The sequence below is a fragment of the Onychomys torridus genome, chromosome 23 (genome assembly GCF_903995425.1).
Source record: "Onychomys torridus chromosome 23, mOncTor1.1, whole genome shotgun sequence".
Classification (NCBI taxonomy): Eukaryota; Metazoa; Chordata; class Mammalia; order Rodentia; family Cricetidae; genus Onychomys; species Onychomys torridus.
In genome coordinates this window covers 38,428,170-38,450,332 of record NC_050465.1, presented here as the reverse complement: position 1 = coordinate 38,450,332, position 22,163 = coordinate 38,428,170, and positions in this window count along the sequence as shown.

Sequence of the window (22,163 nt, the reverse complement as noted above, 5' to 3'; positions counted from 1 at the left end):
CATCATTGCCCATGATTACTAAAGGATTCAGTTCATTTTCCAGAAGGCTCTACAGATTAAATTCCAACTCAGAAAAGTACAGCTTGATCAATAAAGTTTGTAAATGACTTTACAGATGAGGGATGCCATTCAATAGTGAATATGAACTTCAGTTGCTGAAGCATTTAAAAACTGCACAGCTGAGATGCATTGCAACCCAGAAGCAGGTGCTGGATCTCTTTCAAGTTAAATGGAATCAGTAGAGTATTCATATTCATTAAGAGTAGAGTCCAAAAGGATGGTAAATTATATATAGTGAGTGTCATGATTATTAAATTTTGCAGGCCAATTAGCCAACTAGGCAACCAACTGACAGATACAATGTGAGCTAAATCAAGAAATGTTAACTTTCTCAGAAGTACTATTGGCATTGTGTTATACAGTATTTGCAGCTTACCTTGATCATAGCTGTCCTCCCTAGAGGGTATATTCACAAGGGGAAATGACATATAGTAATACTGTAGTGTTGTCTTGTGTTCCGAGCCATAGTAAGAGAATCCTAGTGGGGCTGTGTCCTAACAGGGACAATGATATATTCTGCAGGAGGAAGACATCAAATAATCTTGCTAGTTGTGTGAAGTATGTAAAACAAACATACAAATAAAGCAAGTAAGTGAATAAACAAAACAGCATAAGAGGAACAAAGACATGTGTATGTGCCACAATTACTATTTTTGATAGAATGATGACCACTGGCCAGTGAACCAAAGGAAGTAAGGGAAGATGCTCAGGGAGAAGGACCATGATGAACAAGGTTCTTCACACAGTAAAGAGGATATCCTGGAGATAGAGGAGCTGAAAAAGTGATCATTGATACCATCTGTAGGAGGTGATATATCAAGGTGACATGAAGCCTGGGCTAACAAGTGTGTTAAAGTGTCTTGATAATAATCCAGTAGCATATGAGAAAGCACTGGAAGATTTTCAGAAGAATTGTTACGCTTTATAATATTAAATTATTGTCTCTATGAATCATAAAAAGTATCCATACATATATTTTCCATACAAGCAAAGGTATAATGATAAAATTCTTAGCATCCAGAAAAGCTAAGTATTTGTTTTAAAAGGTTTTATTTATTTGAAATCTGTTTTCCTAAAAGCTTAAAGCTCTTGGTGTAGCATTTCAAATTTTTCTGGCACAGTGTACCGCATGCTGGTGCTAGAGTTAGAAGATACTGAAGTCTCCATACTCCTGCTGTGGTCTTAATTGATGCTGGAATGATCTTTGTAGTAATTCTAGTAGAATGATATTTCATAAGATATTTTGATTATTAGATAATTTGCTTATGATAGGTATAAAACCATTTTGAATTTTACAAGGAACATTAAGGTACTGGTAGTGAAGACATCACCTTTCTACGCTAAGGTCATAATGATTTGGGGGGACTCTGGGATACTAGATATAATGCCAAGTACTTTTTAATTGCTTACATTGCAAATAAAACTGCAATTTTAAGGACTAATAATGCTTACATACACTCATAATTATAGTTAATGATTTCTTTTCATTCAAGGAATTTGTTATCATTTTCAATGTATCCATGGTTTTTCTCCAAAAGGAATTTTGTATTTATATATCAAACAGGTTTACTTTATCCTAACACACCATTAATTCATCAGGAGAACAAAAATGAAAGTTGAAATGGTTTTGATGCCTTTGCCTTTGAAATGTGATAGTAGGGCAGGCAAGATTGCTTAGTGGATAGAGGTATTTGTGGCACAAGCCTGAAGACCTGAGTTTGATCTATTTGTTCTCTGAGCTCCACATGTGTGCTATGACACATGCATTTCTGAATAGTGTACACACACACACACACACACACACACATGTACATACACACACGTGCACACACACACATGCACACACAGGCATGTGTGTATAGCAGTAACAAATCAAATAGGTTAAAGAAATATGGAGATAGATTTTAGACTCAGGATTGAGACTGAAATCATATTCTGTGGACTCTTTCAACAGAGTTATATTTCATGACACAATCCAGCAGTCTAGGTAATGGAGAAAATCCATAACTAATTGCTGCTATATCAGTTTTAATATCCACACTCATTTTGAGAACTTGATATAGTCCAACTCTCAAGGGCATGCTTATAATTATGCTTTTGAGGTGTTCAAGTGCTTTATCACAGAGAGACACTTGAACTCCAATGTGAGAAGGTTAATTATTTAGAATATCCCTGAAAACATTCCCTGGTATGAGTGGATTACATGAAGACACCCTGAAGTGACTACAGACATCCCAAGAAAGATAAATGTAGAAATCAATGATTGGTCTATGCGGAGTCCCAGAGGACTACTGTAGCATATTAACATTAGCCGCTAATCCTGGCTTCAGAAACCGCTTTCAAATGCTATTTCTCTCTTTTACAATACATCCCTCTGGAGGACTGTGCTTAAATTGAGCCAAGACTTTGAAGTTCCTGACTTTCATTGTAGGATTAATCCATAGAAATTCCTGTGGTGATGAATAAATATGGCTTGCCGGCCATGTGTGTCTCTCCATGGTCTCCTGTGCATGCTTCCATGATTATATGGCCTCTAAATGAGTATAGCAGGAGTCTATTTGCACAGCTAGCTAGAATGCTGAATTTGCACCATTCTTACAGGAGAAAATTTAACTTCATAATTATAGATGGGAGGGTTAGTTTCTAATAGTCATTTCCTCAATCACTAAATGTTTAGGAATCATTTATTAACTAGTTGCCTCAGGATTAAGGAAATGCATCATTATAATCATTATTTCCTTTTACACATTAATTGCAAGCCTCCTTTCTTCACTAGAGATAAGAAATTTCTTCTTAAAAATTCAAACACTGCTTTCTGCTGTTCCTTATAATGACATTGAAGCCCCACATTCCTTTATCAAAGCTAGGTTTTAATTCCTGTTTGTCTTCAGTCTTAACAGTGGTCCAAACAAAAGCCTTCCTGTCTGGCTGCCAGAGCCATTTCTCCATGGTGGTGTGGTTCTCTCCAGGGTGGGCAGTCTGGCAGCAACTGTCACTCATAACTGAACTTGGCTCAGCCTAGGCAGCAGATTGCAAGACACAACTCAGTCAGACAACATCTCACATAAGATATTAAAAAATATTTCCTACTGATGCTAAGGCCCGCCACACATGACAAAACCCATACCTGACACCATCATCAAGGCCCTAGGCCCTAGAGGAAAACCTACTACTGAGTAGGTAAAGAAGGAGAGGTGGATCTGGGAGGAATTGGGGAAAACAGTAAATGTGTTCAAAACGTTTTGTACTGTCGTGAAGCAATTTCCTCTGAAATGGCCAGCCCAAGGAAGGCTCATTTCAGGCTCAACGAGTTCTCATTCCCTCCAGGAGAGGTGAGGCTCATGACATTCACAAGTCTCAAGAAGTTCCTGAAAGGGAGAAGAGGGGGCCCTTTCCCAAGGTTATGGGCAAATAAACAGCTGCTGAGGAAGGAGTCTCCCACCAGCCAAAGGGATTGCCAGTGGTAGAGAGCCCTAGGGTTGCAGCTTCCCAAACTGTCACCTAGGCTTGAGGGGCAGGGAGTAATGAAGCTTTGGGTCATCTCTGCTCCTAAAAGTAGCCTCAAAGAATTCATCCGTTTGCTAATTTGGTCATTGTTTACTGGTTCCTTTGGTTTATTGTTGGTTCCCTATCCAGGGTGAGTAGACATTGTGGGTTCAAGTCTCTCCAAGAAAAGCCTTACACAACACACCAAGTCTACAAACCTGTCCCAAGCTATTTAGAAAATGGAATAGATGGCTGCAGCAATGAAATAGTTTTCAATCTCTTCTTGTTTCCAATGGAAAGGTGACCCTTAGTTATGTTTAGTGGAAAGTACCAATACATATGACTCTGCTGTCCCATATCCTCAGAGAAGATCTTTATAAATACCCATGTGCTCTAAGTTTTTATTTTAAAAATGCTCCTTCTATGTAGTCTCAAATCTATGTCCCATTTTAATTGCTCCTAAATAATTTTATGATGTTGGAAATGTTTCTCACCCATTTTAAGCCACCATTTTCTCAATGGAAAAATATGGATTCCAATGTTATTTAGATTTCCTGAGACTAAAATGAGAGGTAGCTCAAAGCACAGTGTTTTAAGTCCAGAAAGTGTCTAGTAAACTAGACATTTAATATTAAATACTCATTATCCTATCATTAATCCCTGTGATCATTATCATTACCATTTCTACACATTGAAGATCTTTATACTAGGGAAGAATAATCATTCATACCAGTTACTAAGTATTAAAAGCATTCCACCCCATAAAACACTTAGAATCTGAGCATAATTACGGAATCAAATACTATGTACTTCAATAAAGACTGAATTCACAAATAGAAAAGCCTTTTTTTCCACCCAAATATTTAAGTAGTTATCATGATGACAAACCACAAAACAGGTTTTTGAGAAAGAGCATCTGAGTCAGTGTGTGTGCAAATGTTAGCAAATGACATTTGAGTCAGTAATGCTTATTAACTATCTGCTATGTGACTCACATGATATTGCAAAAATGGAAAATTAAAAACAAATGAATAAGATAAATAAGAATAAAATGTCATAAAGTTTCCCTTAAGAACTTTGGTATTTTGATTTCCCAAACAATGTATTTCAAAATTGTATTCAAGTTTTTATATTTTTCTACAAAACCCTATATATGATTTAAGACACATTTTGTGTATGGATCTGTATGTATTCTAGGATGGCCTCAAATTCACTATATAGTTGAAGGATGACCTTGAATTTCTGATCATCCCACCTGCCTGTACCTCCTCAGTCCTGGGATGATAGGCACGAACCCCACCCCCCACCATGTCTGGCACCCAGTTTGGGTGATGATGTGATTGAATCCAGGCCTCTGTGTATGCTAGGCAAACCCTGTACCAACTCATCAACATCCCCAGCTGATCCAAAACATTTTTAGAATTTTAAAATAATAATGGAAGGAAACATCATTGGGATAATTCCTAAAATACTACTTTTGGTTCTAAATTAGTAAAATGCTGAAGACTTTCTGAAAACAACTTACTGGGAGAACTTTCATTACCACTTCATGAATTACCTCCTCTTTCCACTCTTTATATTGTCTCCTGTTTATTCATTTTCCTATACTTCAGCAGTTACGGGGTTAGCAAAATTGAGTGATGGGCATCATTAAGCTGTTTGGAAGATGTAATTACCTTTTCTTTGGGGTTCATGTGTGTTGGGAGATACCTGTCTCATAATGTTTGGCCAGAAAAAATAAATACAGGAGTTGCTCAACAAAAGCACTTAAAAATTATATCAGTGCTTATGATGCAAACTGCTTTATGACAGTGTATTCAGTATCTTGACATTTGTTGAGTATCATTGTGAAATTTATGTAAAATATGATCAATTTAGACCTTTAAAATACAATCATAAGAAATAAAAACAGATTTGTCAGTGAATTAAATATTTTCAACTTCAGGTAGGAATTACCAATCTGGATGAGTCTTTCAATGTGGCTTCATTTTAAGCAACTGAATACAGCTGCCATTTCAAAGCTGAGCTTGGCGGCACACTGAAGAGGGTAAACTCACTAGTGGATGCATTACTGACACTTAATTTAGGAGAGCCCCCATGCCTGCAGATGTTCTCACACGGGCAGATGGGGACTTCATGCATGATTTGAATGTTTTCTTCCCAGGAACCAGTGTCAGTCTGCGGGAAATCTAAAGTGCAGCCATTTGGTACTAGGTCAGAACTCTTTCTTGATCTGAATCTGTATCCTGTAAGACATTAGAAGAAAGGAAGATGTGTGGTTTTGCTTTGGGATTAAGGCATGGTCTTATCCCATATTCTTTCTTTCTATAAAGGATCTCGTTCCTTGCCTAAATTTTTTCATGAAATATTTTGTGCTTTTAAATACCTAGGAGATAATCAATAATTTAATTTGTAATACACCATGCAGCTTGGAAATCAAACCCTAATGACTAGGTTGAGACATGTGAACATCTCTACACCCCACAGACACCATCTCTGTTCAAAATTTTGGGTTTCCTCTCCCTATGCATCTTCTCTTAGTTTTACCAAAACACATGTACTGGTGAGAAATATTGCCAGGCAAATTTTAAAGTTTGACTAATATATTAATTGTTCAACATTTTTTCTTGACTTTGTATCCCCTTTATGCGTTCATTAGTATGAGGTTGTGTGGCTGAGGCTGGGGCTAGGGTTATCCAAGTTCTATTTCTGCTTTACCAGCTGGGCCCTGTGAGTTCTGCCTGGAGACCCTAAGGCAGGGGAAAGGAGGGGTTTGGTTTCCCATTTGCTCCTCTTTGCTCGCTTGCATGCGGTAGCTTGACACTTCAACATTCTGAAGCATTGGCCTATCCCTTAGCAGAGGCTGAACTGGGTTTGCAAGTTTTAACTCTAGAGCTAGTTTTTTTTTTAAATTATTATTATTATTCACTGATATTTATTATTATTACTATTGTTATTAATTGGTACCAAGTTTTTATTTCTTTTTCCCCTTTTATTGAAAATAGGTTCTTTTCCCACATAATATATCCTGATTACTGTTTTCTGTAGCCAGTTTTCCTGTGTCCTGCCCGGTCCACAGCCGCTCAGATCTAAATAAACACACAGACACTTATACTAATTAAAACTGCTCAGCCATTAGCTCAGGCTCACTACTGACTAGCTCTTACACTTAAACTCAACCCATTTCTGTTAATCTATATGTCACCACATTTTCCATGGCTTTGTAGTTAGAGTTTTCCTGCCTGGCCCACAGTCAGGACAAATCTCTCTTACCCGCCAGTCCCACAGTCGCTCAGACCCAACCAAGAAAGCACACAGAAACTTATATTGCTTATAAACTGTATGGCTGTGGCAGGCTTCTTGTTATCTACTTCTTCTATCTTAAATTAACCCATTTCTGTTAGTCTATACTTTGCCACATGGCTCGTGGCTTACCAGTGTCTTTACATGTTGCTTCTCATGGCGGCAGCTGGCGGTGTCTCTCTCCAGCCTTCTACTTCCCAGAATTCTCTTCTCTCTTGTCCCGCCTATACTTCCTGCCTGGCCACTGGCCAATCAGAACTTTATTTACACAGAGCGATATCCACAGCACTTCCCCTTTTCTTTCTTTTTTTTTTTTTTTTAAAGGAAGGTTTTAACTTTTACATAGTACAATTACATATAACAAAACAATTATCAAGCAAGAATTACAGTTATAATATTAAAGAAGATATCCTATCTATCTTATATTTGTGAGTCTAAGGTTTTATATCTAACTTATCTTTTATCATAATTGAGGAAATTATAACTATCTAGTCTTCAACCACATCAAAGACCTCAGAAGGATATAATATTACCTGAGAACCGGGAGAAGGATGCAAGCATTTTTCGGGAGTCTTGCAAGAGTAGACAGAGACAGCTGGCAGCCTGGACAGTCCTTTGTAAAGTTGGGGCATTTGTCTTCAGCCCATAGGGCTAGAGTCTCTCGGTCACTTCTCTCAGTGTCCTGTAGAATGTCTGGCAGTTTCCTCTGCGAAGCAGGAACCTGAAGGACCATTTTGTCAAGCAAAGTTTAGTGGTCACATTTCTATGGGTCCTGCATGTCCAGTTGATCAAGCAGTCCAGGCAAGAACAGTTTCTTGCCCAAATGGCTATTTTTGCAAAGGTGATGATAAGATATGAAGTGTCTTCAATGCCCATCCTCCTCTCTGAAGTAAATTGGTGCTGCCAGGAGCAGACATGTCTCACTGTCCAGAAAGTCTAAATTTTAAAAGTATTTTAAATGCCATATTCTGTAGGTCTTTGAAGTCTTTGAAGATTACCTATCTGTCTGAAATATCTCTATGTATACCTAGAAGACTTAACTAACATGGCTACGAGTATGATTACCATAGATGACTAATTATTAATCTATTTTTAATTATCCATTTCAATTTAAATGAGCTATACAAACATAATACCTTAAACATGAGTAGAAATATGCACACAGTATAACAAAATTAACTTTAAGTTTGTATCAATAGACTAAAGTCTATACCAACGTAAAACATTTTAAACAAGTTGTTGCTCTTTAGAAGTAAGTTCCTTAAACTACCCTTTTATCCTATTATATCTATATCATATCCCCATTTCTTCTTTAGAAAGAGATCATGTTTATAATCAATCTACTTTAAATAAAAATATTGGTTTTTCTCTGTCCCACACCAGAGGGCTCTTCTGATTTGGGACACAAGAATCTCTTAACCTTTTCTTTTAGCAATATGTCTGGGTTTAGAGAAGGAGTGAGGCAATTCCATCTCCAAAGCCAGCTTGATAATTTTGGGAATGTGGGCGTAGTTTCTCTTACTACTTCCTGCTGGAGGGGGGCGCTGTATCTTATGGGGACATAAAGAAAATTTTAGGATTATGGAGTAATCCATTAGAGTGAACCTCTGAGCCAGTTGCCTTGAAACCATTCTAGATGTTAGATCATCTGGGCCATGGTGTCATCAGAGACCTTTCAGGTGGTCTTGGCTGATCAAACCTGATGTATCTTAATCTGGAACAAATCCACAGCCTCTGGTTTTCTGTGGAAACAAAAGCAGAGACTCCTTTCCAAAGCAACATATCCTTATATCCAAATTTTGAAGTTAAGGTACCTTTAAAATTTACATACTTGTTTAACTCAACAGCTTTTACGATCAAATCTTTTTCTGTAGTTAAAAATCCCAAAGACAAGACAAACCAGATTCTCTGTGTAATATCCATCTTTGTAAGACTGAAACGCTGCTGTGGCTGCTGGCTCCGCCCACCCCTGCTTCCCAACATGGCGGCGATACAGTTTACTGCCAGCTCTGGGTCTGAAGCCATGTGTACCATCAAGTATCAGAAGCAGTTCTATCAAAGCAGCACATAGCCTAGAAATCTTTTCTTTTAACTGGCAAAGGCTAAATCCACCATGCAGCAGAGCAAAGTGCTGCTTGTAGACTCCTCATTTCCACCACACTGCAGGTCAGACGCACATGCCAGGAACCCGCCATAGTAGCTCAAACCGGCAGGCTGCCGCTAACTTGAGAGAGACAACTAGGAAGCTGTTTTTAGCTCCGTCTTAGAATCTTTTTTCTCGGATTTTAGGTGGAAACTCTTGCCAACACGTTGGATGCCATTTGTAGTTAGAGTTTTCCTGCCTGGCCCACACTCAGGACAAATCTCTCTTACCCGCCAGTTCCACAGTCGCTCAGACCCAACCAAGAAAGCACACAGAAACTTATATTGCTTATAAACTGTATGGCTGTGGCAGGCTTCTTGTTATCTACTTCTTCTATCTTAAATTAACCCATTTCTGTTAGTCTATACTTTGCCACATGGCTCGTGGCTTACCAGTGTCTTTACATGTTGCTTCTCATGGCGGCGGCTGGCGGTGTCTCTCTCCAGCCTTTTACTTCCCAGAATTTTCTTCTCTCTTGTCCCGCCTATACTTCCTGCCTGGCCACTGGCCAATCAGAACTTTATTTACACAGAGCGATATCCACAGCATGGCTTTACCTGTGTGCCATTACATGCTGTTCCCTAAACGGCAGGCTGACATCTCCTGACTCAGCCTTCCTCTTCCCAGCTCCCTCCTTGTCCTCTTTTCCCACCTATACTTCCTGCCTGGCTACTGGCCAATCAGTGTTTTATTAAACCAGTGTACAAAAGCATTCTCCACCGCAGTTTTCCCTCCTACTCCTCCCAGTTCATCCCCACCTCCCCTCTCATTCAGACCCACTCCCTTTCTGTCTCTTATTAGACAAGAGCCAGCTTCTAAGTGATGATATTAAACCATAACAAAATAAATGCAATAAGATTAAAGAAAGCCTACTGCATTAAAGTTGGACAGGACAAAACAACAGAAGGAAAAGAACCCAAGAGAAGAATCAGGGACCCACACACAGAGGAGTCCCATAAAAACACTAAAACAGAAGTCATAGTGTTTACTCAGAGGAGGACCCATGCAGGCCCTGTGCATGCTGCCTCAGTCTCTGGGGGCTCATATGCCCGTAGCTCATGTACATTTGGAAGGCCTGATTTTGGTGTCCTTCATCCCCTCTGACTTATATTCTAGCTCTAGAACCAGTGTTATTGTTACATCCTCAGACACAACACCCTGGCTTTCCATGCCATTCACCTTCTGAGCCTGGACCTTAGTTTCATTGACCTTTTGGTTGACCAGCTAGAGCAGCAGTAAATTAGACCCCATCCTTGGATGTCTGAGTTTCAGCCGTTTCCACTGGGCCCTAGGGATGCAGCTGCTTCCTGCCTTCATTTCTCTGTTTTCAGGGATTCCTTTATGCTTCTGAGGATTTAGCTAACCAAATATAAGGCTGTTGTCACAAAAGGTATTTAGTAATTTATTTATGTTTAAAATTATTCAGTTAACCAGGTAAAAGTTGTTGCTTGCTGTCAGAAATTCATTGACTAAATCTTCTGTGTCCCGATTCTAATTCAAGTGGGATACAGGTAATTTTTTAAAATATGCTTTCAGTCAGGCTGTATCTCTGTGGTCCATCAGTGGTGTTTAGTGAAATAGTTTTCCTTGTGCCAAGCTGTCTTGTTGCATACACAAGTCACAATTTCCTCCCCCTCCATTATTTTGGGGAAGAACCATTTGAAAATTGTTGCTCTAAACATTTTGTAGTGATTTTGGCTGAATATTTTTCACATCTGTTAGAGATTCTCAGATGATTTCTCAGTAATTTTGGTTGAACATCTTATACATGTTTTAGAGATTTGCAGATCTGCTATCAACTGTTTTCTGATCTATAGAATTTGTGCTTTTTTAACCTCACAAATATAACTAGATTTATTTGCACTAGTTTATAGTCCTACAAAGAACATATTACCATTGTCCTGCTAAATATTGTCACTTTTCTTAATTCTGTTTTTCTTTTGTATTTGTATTTGTGTGTGTGTGTGTGTGTGTGTGTGTGTGTGTGTGTGTGTGTGCTATATGTATATTCATGTTCCAGTGAGTATGTAAGTTGGTGAGTGTGTGCATGTTGAAGTCATAGGTCAGTGTTGGGTATTCTCCACTTACTTTTTGAGACAGGGTCTCTCACTGAATCTGTATCTCACTGGCAGGAGTGACTGGCTGGCCAGTGAGCACCCGAGACTCCCCATCTCTGTGTTCCTAGCACTGGGATCATGAGCGTGCCTTGTTGCACTCTCCTTTTTCTGTGGGTGTGAACTCTGAATTCAGCTGCTCCTGTTTGCAAGGCAAGAACTTTCCTAATTGAGCCCCATTTGCTTAATTCTTAAAAAGAAGTATGTGTGCATGTGTGCAGATAACTTGTAGACAATAAGAATATGTCAGATCCTCTACAGGTGGAGATGGAGATGACACTGAGCCACTGGATGTGGGTCCTGAAACTGAATTCCGGTTCTCTGCATGAGCAGTGTGGTGGTTTGAGTGAGAAGGTCTCCTACAGGCTCAAGTATTTAAATGCTTAGTTCCCAATTGGTGGAACTATTTGGGAGGGATTAGGAGGTACAGTCTCATTGAGGAGGTATGTCACTGCCAGGGAACTTTGAGCTTTCAAAAACCAAAGCCTTCCCCAGTTGGCACTCTGTCTCTCTGCCTTGTGCAAGCCCTAATAAACTCATTTTTCTACAGTTGCATTGTTCATGGTGTCTCTTCACAGCGATAGAAAAGTATCCAAGGAGTCAATGTCAATCTCCTCTTAACTTTTATTGTGAAATAATTTTCACTGTAGTTTGAATTTGGTGAAAGTCAAATACTTTTCTATATGTTTACTAGCCATTTGGATTTCTTGAATTCTTTGTTTTGTTCATTATTGGGTTGCTGATATTTTATTGATTTGGTAATTTTTCAAATATGTTTTATGCTTTAATATTTATTTTAAAAGTGATTTTAAGCATATTTCCCCAATTTGTGATATCCATTTATTTTTTATGGAATCTTCTCATTCATATTTATTTTATTTTTTTATATATTTATATTTAACTATCTTGATACTTAGCTTTTGGAAATTTATTAGGAGTTCCCAGTCTCTTAACTTCCGCTGCCCTGTTTTCCCCAGTATTATTTAAATTTATTTATTTTCCTTTCATGGATTTTTTTGATATCTTGAACTTCCTATATTACAAACTTACAGTATTTGCTATTTTAGTTTAAGTTATTTATTTCACTTAAAAAAAATCTTTGCCTACTTCAAGTAGTACATATTTTTCTGAAACTTCATCCTTTTATTCTTTCAATAATTACAAACATATACATTATATTCTGGTGTGTTGATCATCATTTCTCATAGAGAGAGAAAGAGAAGGCTAATTGAATATATGAAGAGAGTAAATGTATTAGGAGAGCTGACTCATGATTACGAAGATGATGATGTACTATGAAGATCATCTAAAAGTTGGAGAATTAAGGAACAGAAATAATTTCAGTCATATTTTGATATCTATAAAATGCAATTAGGGAAAGTTTTAAAATAAAAATTTTTAGATAATAATAAAACTACATAATTTTTCCCTTCCTTTTCCATCCAACAACCTTCCCACATACCCTTTCTTGATGTCTTTCAAATCCATGATTTCTTTTCTTTAATTGCTCTCTCTCTCTCTCTCTCTCTCACACACACACACACACACACACATTTCTAGGCATATAAATGCAGTCTACTCAGTCCATATAGGAAAATTTGGTCCATTGCTTTTATATTTATGGGGACCTCATGGTTAAATACATTTTCTAAACAAATTAAAGATTAAATGCAGTTTGTTTGAGTTTTATACTATCCAACAAAATGACATTCCTAATCCTTATGGAAAAAAAAATAAGACACCAGAAAATAGCCACCAAAAACCAAAAACCAAACCAAACCAAACCAAAGCAACCTTTCAAGGAAAGAGAATACTGAATCCCTTTAGCTGACATTGGCGTACATGATAGTTACATTAAAGGAATGACAAAATCCTACTGAATGTACAATTAACATATTTAGACGAATGTAAGCCAAGGGACACCTTCCATTTTCTTGAAAAGCTGTTTTATTTAAGTCTTGCTATATGTTAAAGCATTTTTTTAAAAATAAAGAATTAGAAATTGGGAAATTTGGCTTGCCTCTTGATACTTTAGATATTTAGAGTAACAGAGTAGGATAAACTAAATGTAACTTCTTCCTCTCTACTGCAGTGTTTTCCATAGACCTGTTGCCATGTTTTGCTCTCCAGTCATGCTTTGCTATAGTCCATGCTTTGCTGGTTACTCCACACCTTCAGGAACTTTGATTGATAATTCCTGTGATTTAATGTCTTTCTATTGTCCAATTAATTTTTCCCCATCTGTTTATGTCTGCCCTTACCTTTACATGAAATGGTTGAACATAGTCACTTTCTTCTGCTTCTATATCCTATCAGTATGCTAACCTTTGGAATACACATATTGAAACTAGTGAATGTATTTCAGACTCTCTTACTGGTCTTGTACCATAAATGTAAGCAATAGTGAAGACCTATTCAGCCTGTTGGTTCTTTTCTTTATATATCCTTCTTCAATAGTTCTTTTTGTCTGCATACTTTTAAAGTTACCCCCCAGTGCTGTACCCTAATTTCAGGGTAACTTACATAGGCTATGTAGAAGCAGTTGGCCGAACACTGCCTACAGCTCTTTAAATTCTTGGATTTGTAGGTTTTTCAGTGTTCCATTATGGGAAAACTAAAGGAAATCACTAGGTGGAAAATTAATTTTCTGGAATACAGCAGCAATGGCTCTCAAGGCTGGATGGAATGAAGCTGTAGACTTCATGCAGTCTCAGTTCAGAGCATTTTAATTCTCTGTAGGTTCTTAAACTCTCCTTGATGGCCAATGAGGAAAGGTGATTTGTATGGGAGTCTTGAGACCTCATGGGATGAATCTAGGAGCAGTAAAAGAAAGTGATTTGAAAAATCCTATATTCTCCTTCACCCCATTTTCATTTGCTCAGGAGTCCTGTCTTTACCTCCTTCTCCAAGGTCTCTTCACGTAAAACCTTAGCTGTGAATAGCTTTGCTTGGACGTACTGCTGCAGTGGGATTTTAGAAGAAGTCGTTTTTTGGTTTGCAGCTGTGGCTCAGCTTCAAGAAGAAAGTAACGAGAAGGCTCTGTCTCCCTTCTTTTCATGTTTCCGTTTCACAGAAAAGATTAATTTTGTTTTTTAATTTGTGGGAGTGAATAATCACGTCATCTGTTCATGATTTTTGTTTGTTAAAAAGTTTGTGGTAATATTCCTATTTTTATAAAAGTTTGAAAATTGTGACTGAGTTTAAAATCATGAATATATTTGGGGAGATCAGAAACCTTGAAGGAGGAAACTGCACTCCCTAGAAGAAATTAAACTGCTAACTTATTAGGCTGGTTTGGAGTATGCATCACTCTCAGGCAAAAAAAGAGGGGGAGGTATATAATTTGGTCTACATCTTTATAAACATGCTGTGCTTGTCTTGACATCAGTTTTACCAGATTCAGAGTTCCCATAGACACATACCTCTGAGTGTGTTTTGTGTACATGTAGCTCTGCCCCACACAATAAATAATAATGTCTTTTGGAAAGGTGAGTGTGGGTTTCGTCACTTAGACTTGTATTGCTTCTATAACTTCACGTTTGTCTGATCATTATGAAGAGGACATAGGCTTTGCTACTATTAAATAGAGAACTTGGTTAATCATCTGCCATGACAATGATCATACATCAGTTTCAAGCAGACTTGTAATGTGTGATAACTGCTGTGGTTTGTGAGGAGGTGAAACCTTTAGGAGATAGGCCTAGACGAAAAAGGTTAGTTTCAGGCACTGGGGACATGTCTTTGATAGAGATTTGGATACCCCAGCCCCTCTTTCTTTTTTGTTTCCTGGCTGCTATAAGGAGAACAGTTTCCTTTATTATGTGTTTGGTAGGTCTCAAAGCAAATGACTCAGATGACTACACACTGAAAACTCTAAAATTGTGAGCCAAAATAAACCTTACCTCCTAATAGTTGATTACGTCAATATTTTGTGAGACTAACAGAAAATTAATAATGACTTTCATTATGTGTCGTGAGGTGATGGCTGTGATCTTATAACAAAGGAGGTCTACAAGAAGAAAACATGTGAATTTTCTATGACCCAGGAAATTTCCTAATGGAGATCCACAGACTCAGTTCCTTGTGTTTTCAAGCTTAGGTTCAATCTAATAAAACTAAAAATGACTGTAATTTATATATATATATAAATATATATATTTAAGACAGGGTTTCTCTGGTTTGGTATCTGTCCTGGATCTTGCTCTGTAGACCAGGCTGGCCTCAAATTTACAGAGATCCACCTGGCTTTGCCTCCCAAGTGCTGGGATTAAAGACATGCACGCCTGGGATTAAAGGCATGCACGCCACCCCTGCCCATCTGGAATTTATAATTTGATAATCATATAGTTTAGGACAGCATTTCTGTCTCCTGGGACTTCTCCCAGGACTGGGGAAGGACTCATCTGGTGTAAGGCTGATTGATATCTATCAGATTTTTTTGTTTGTTTGTTTTTGGTTTTTTGTTTTTGTTTTTCAAGACAGGGTTTCTCTGTGTAGCTTTGCGCCTTTCCTGGAAATCACTTTGCAGACCAGACTGGCCTTGAACTCACAGAGATCCGCCTGCCTCTGACTCCCGGGTGCTGGGATTAAAGGTGTGTACTATCACTGCCTGGCTCACAATTTCTTTGTCGGTAGCCCCTACATAGGAAGTAGTTTCCATGACCTGTTTGTGGTTCCGTGAAACAATCTGTGGTTGAATGAATGGTAGATAAAGTAAGGGAGGACCACAGAGGACCACAGAGGACCACAAGACACCTAACATTCTTCACATTGGCACTGAGCTCCATTTACAAAGCACTGTTGGGGGTACCATCTCTGGGTCTTCTTAACACACTGAAATAGCTTTACAGGAGTGCTTTAAAAACATGCGTTCTTACAGACTTAACAATATGATTGGATTTAAAGCCATAGCTAGACTTGCAGGGATCAAAAGGAATAAAGGACTGCTCTTAACTACCTTGGCAGATGTTTGCAAAGAGACTGAATGTAGGCAGGAGCTCATGGGGAGGACTTTTATTTATTTATTTATTTTTTTAATTTCTCTGGGGTCTTACCCACTTTCTCCATTAACTTGAGGTAAGGATTTGGCATTATTTAATCATATTCACACATAACACAATTTAAATTTAGCTCAGCACTAGAAATCCATCAAGAAGGAAACCCTGTTCTTCATTTGCAGAAGGTAATAATTGCCTTCTCTGAAAAAGCATTCTTCTCTTCCTGAGCTTGGAACTACTGTATCTTTTGTTTGATAATGCCAAAATCTTTAAGGCTTTTGGTCATTTAAAATGGCTCTTTTATTATTATATTTTTATCTGTAAAAGGAGCCATTTAAAATTTTTTTTTAGAGCAAATCCCCCTTTTAACATTCCAAATATCGGATCAGGTGCTAATATATTACATTTGCATAATGCCTTGGAACTAGAAGGCTCCCAGGGAGCCTTATAACCTTGGGTATACTAGGAAAACCTGCACCCACTAGAGAAACACAATAGCATTCTAAGTAGAGCATATTATAGTCATTCAGTCTACAGCTCACAGAATAATAATCATTTGTGTGATTTGCGAGAGTCCAAATTCTTTCAAATCATTTCCTTTCTTTCCTCACCAATTTTTTCTTCTACAGGCAATTAGTACTTTGCTTGACAAGGGATTGAGGGAAATTTCTAAGATTCTTTTGCCACATTGGCCATTAGCATGCCATTCTGCTTTCCTGTTAATTTATTATTATTTTTAAGTTAATGGTATATTTGCTATCAGCTCCAAGGTAGTTTTTTTGATCAATTAAGAAACACTGGGAATGAAGGGTTTTGTCACAGCAGAAGCCAAATTAGCCAGGCACATTTTATCTCAACTACACCTGTAATTTCTGACATACTGTTCTGGCTTTTTGTTTAATGGTATTACTGTCTTTATAGAACGCATTAAAATATTAATATGCATTAAAAAGAGTCAGAATTTAAAAATCCAAAATTTCACTGCTAAATAATAACCATTGAATTAATTTTAAGTAATTATAATTCAAATTTCTTTGTGTATATGATGATAAACGAAAGCTAGACAGAAATAATAGCTGATAAAAATGAAAAAAAGTGGCAAACGCTCTCTAACAGTATGATACATTAATTTAAATTTACTTGACTTCAGGAGAAAGGCTTGCAAACTATGGGTATCTCTAAACCTGCTTTCATTGTACAGATTCTTAGTTTCTAAAGATCTCTTTTCAATAAGGAACCAAGATCCAAGAGACAATTAGATTGTGTTCCTGCATCACCCAGTCATAATCAATGATCTCTTCTGAAATGTAGCTTATTTATTCACTTTCATTTCAATGTTTGGAAGCAGTTGGTATTAATTTAGTCAGTTTCTTCCTGACTAAATGTGTGTTTTTCTGAAAAGCAATTGGAGTTATCTTAAGAATTCTGGCTTGTGGTTCATTTTTGTGGACACACATGAGCACCCTAGCCATGTTGTTTCCTGGTACTGCATCGTGCTTGGAGGAATTGAGGCCAGTTCAGTCTGTAAGTGACTTGGTTTTCACCTTGTTCCTCATCATGCCAAGGAATAGTTCTTGTCCTGGAAATTCAGTACAGCTTACTTTTTTTTTTTTTTTTTTTTTGGTGGATCATAGCTGATTAGTCTATATTGCTTTTTCTTGGGCTAGTCTGTTATATATTTCTACAAGTAGGCTCAAATTTCCTTTAACTAAGGAAATTAACTTTTATGTATTTACATGTTTTCAACACTCCATTTGAGGTCAGTACTACAGGAAGGGTAAGTATCTTTTTATGTGACCATCAGTGGTCTCTCCTCAGTTAATGATCTTTTCTCCCTTGCCCTCATCTCTTGGGGCATTACCATCTGCATTTACTTAGGACAATTTCAGCTTTACATACCTTTCTCTGAGCTGACTGCTACTTCACCTGTCAGATTAAGATGTCTGCCTCTCAGATCTTCTGAAGCTTTTGTTTTCCCTCAGTGGAAATATTTAATGTTTAAATGGACGAGGACTAATTTGTAGACTAGAAGAAAAAGTTCACAACCTTATGTCAAAATGCAGGCAGGTAACCATACCCTTGTTTGCTTTCAGGTAAGAAACAGTTTGATGTGTGTGACAAACTTCCTGTTCGACTGAACATCACATTTAATTGTATGTGTTCTTGATGATTTACCTTTAGTTCATGAGATTGTTCCATGTCACTGGGTACAAGCAGAATTTTTTTCAATGTTTTACATCTTAATTTACTTAGCCAGTAGATTCTTGTTCCAAGGGGCTTTATTCACACCAGTTCTCCAGGTCATAGCTTATTGCTAACTAATTAGGGCATTTTTCTTCTGTATTTGCTCCTCTTGGCCTGGGGATTCAAAGTGCAGACCTCTACTGCCTGACTTGTTTTACTGAGAATATGTAGCAATGGTAGGGGACTTGTATGCTTGATAACTTCTCTTAGCTTTTCCAACAAGTGCATCCTTACCTTTGTTCTGTTTTAATTCAAGTACCGGTAAAGAAGGAGTCTGGGAATTGTATTGAAGATTTGAGTTTTTTTTGGGGGGGAGGGGCAGGGGGGGACTTGCTCTCTTTCTCTCTCTCTCTCTCTCTCTCTCTCTCTCTCTCTCTCTCTCTCACTCGTGTCGGTTTAGGAAAGTGGACATGGCAATGGGATTAATAGCTGACTGTTAATCATCATAGTGCCATGATTATAAATATGCAAACATTCATCATAAAGTGTTCCATTTTCTTGCGTGTACTTAACATTTGCTGTATGGAGGTCAGAGGGCATCTGTTGCAGATTATTTCTTTTCTGGAGATTGAACTTAGCTTGTCAGTCTTGGTAGCAGAAGTCTTTATCCTCTGAGCTCTTCCTTCACCCCAATATTGTTTAATTCTACCTTTTGTGAATGAGTGATCACTTATGTTTAGTTTTGAGAGAAGGAGATGCTGAATACATTTATATTTGTTTCTTTGGAAGACTATTTTCTCTTGTGGGTTTCATATGGCATGTCCTTGATTATCATTACTACTTCTTGTATATTTAAAGTTCATGTCTTTGTTATTTAAGTAATGAAAGTCTTAACATGAAATAATCAGTGTTACTGTGAACCTTCTGTATAAGTCACAGCAAAAATAATTTTAATGATATAATCTTTTAATTATAGAAAAAACTTTCAACCTTCAAATGATTATTTTACCATTATTTATTATTCTTAACTTAAAATTCATGTTCCATATAAATTTTTTTTAAGTAAGTGGCCACAATCACAGTTGCTCAGTGACTACTGTGTATTTAGGAATATATAATGTGGTTTATAAGTTCATAATTTTATTTAGTTCTGATAGAAACTCTGGGACACAGTCCCAGTATAAAGGCACTGAAGCCTAGGGAAAGGAGAGAAACAGCTGTGTCGGGGTCACACACGGCTTGCAACTGAGTCTGGTTCCTTTGATGTATCTCTCAATCATGCTGTATCATCTCTTTCAGCTGTACCTTCCACAGGTTGCCCCCTTCCTCCTGCATTAGACTTTTGGAAACCCTGAGCAAAGAGCAAATAAGTTTGATTCTTATACATATCAAGTAGCAAGTCACTGAAGTAGTCTATAGAGTTGAGCAATTTTGTTATTGCTCTGTATTTTCTTCATGGGATGGTGGGTAGTCAATGGCTCAGATCTCTGCTTTCTTGGTTGGGAGCCCCCACTGCTCTGAATTTGATCCTGGCTTCTCATTGCCTCTTGGCTGAGCAATAGGGCAAAATATTAAGAGCTTTAGCTTTCAGCTCAGCCAAGAGGCAATGACTTTCCTTTACCTCTTCTTGGATTCCTACCCTGTCATTCCCTAAATGATAGGCCTTTAAGTCAACTCAATTTGTATGCCATAAGCAGAGATTTTCATATTTCCTTTCCTTTCTAATTCAAGAGTAGTAATGACCTTCAGACTGTCTTTCTCAAGATATACCAACTTTAGTGAGAATGCTAAAAGAACAAATATATCTTAACATTGATTTTTCTACTTTAATAGGTACATATTTTCATGTACAATTTAATAGTGCAACTTTTAATCAAAAGTGATAAAACACCTTTGATTAATTTAAGTATGAAGAAAGCTTACTAAAGAAGACCATGTTACTCTTAGAATTTCATAGAGGATTTGGTTCTCATGATGCTGTTAAAAGGCAGACAAAACCACAGTGATGAATTATTATAGAAAGCATCTTTTACTCATTTTATATCCATTTCACTAACACATTCTTGTATGGATGAAGCAACACACCCACATAATGTTAATTTGTTGATTGTCATTTTGAATCACACTTTTGCTTTGAATATTTAATCTTATCCTTACAACTTCAATATATTGTGTTTACCTTTTCATTAGTTGGTTAGGTTTTCTAGTATATCATGCACAGTATCTATAAATTCACCAGTGTTACTTTGCCACAATAGATAGTTTCTTTAATAATGCAAATAGGCTTAGTTTCCATTATGATCTGAAAGTCTTTGTGCTTACTGCATTCATATCTTGAAGCCCTAACCTCTAGCATAAAGGATTTATAGGTGAGACCTTTGTGAAATAATTAACTTTAGATAAGATCCTGAAGGCTAGGGCCTTTATGATGGTATTAGTGCCCTTACGGGGAAAAGACAGCAGATCTCTCCCATATCTTCTTTTTCTCTCTCTTTCCTTCCCTTATAACCTTTATCTTAGCCTTGGATCCTTCAGAATCATAAGGAGCAAATTCCTTTTATTGATGTCATACAATATCGTCAATTCTGTGGGGCAGACTGAGTTAAGACAGATTTTTGGTACTGACCTTCTTGTGCTGTTCTGTCAAATACCTAAAAATGTGAGAGCAGATTTGAGACTGGGTGCAAGACAGAAGCTTGAAATAAGTTTCAGATATATGCTAACAATGATTCATGATTGCTATGACAAGACTATTAAAGGTGATTTAGTTACAAGCCAGGATAAAAAGAAGAACACTGTAGAGGAATTTTCTTAGACAGACCAATAAGCAGATTGTTTACAGGAATATTATGGCAGTGGCTCTCCTCATGAGATTTCCTCCTGAAGTTAGAATTATGTTTGTAGAGTTTGGAGTAAAGATGATTCTGGCTACAAAATGGCAAAGAACTTGGATGAATTAAATTTATATTCTAGTTATATTCTAATCTGAAAATTCTATACATGATGATAAGGGATGTTTAGCTGAAGAACTCTCTAAGCAAGGTATGGAAAGAAAATCTGGGAACTTCCTAACTACTTATTAATAGGTAGTATATATAATAATATATACCTTTAAGAAAGCATGATTGAGCAAAAAAAGAGAATCAGAATGTAAAGTTTTAGAAAGCTCTCTGCCTGTTTGCATTACAAAATTTGAGAAGACTTCAGAAGAGAATAGCACAGTGAGGTTGGCCATCTCAACTTGAGATCACATTGCATGACAAGAAACTGGCAGCTTAAAGCATGCTGAAATGTGGTCAGATGAAGGAAGGTTGTTGAATTATTAAGATTCTATAAGGCAGGGCTTTGAAACTGGCTGAGAACATGCACTTATTTCAAGAAAAGGAATGAATAATCCTACAGATGTTTCAGAGATCCATTCTCATGTCTCAGTTTCAATAAACCAAATGATATTAGAGTGGCAGTATTGTTACCAATAACTGTGAATGGGAAGGTGAGATCACTCTACAGAAAAGCCTTATGGGTAGATCTATACCTGGTAAAGCAGCTGGAATGTAACATTGCTTGACAGAACTGCAGGAGCAAGACCACCATCCCAGTGACCTAAAAGGCAGCGTCACAGTCCGAAATGGTTCAGGAGGCAGGGCATCATACCAAGAAGAGTGATTCATGAGTCACAGGCAAAAAGTGACTAACAGGCTAGGTTTACTTTGCTTGGAATTCACTTCCCATTTCTAGCTTGTGATTTCTCCCTTTGGAATGGGAATGCCTACCCCATGCTTGTCCAACTCTTAGATTTTAAAAGTGTGACATTTGCTAAGTTTCACAGTTCACAGCTTGAGAAGTTTTGGTTTGGTGTGAATCATACCTTAATTC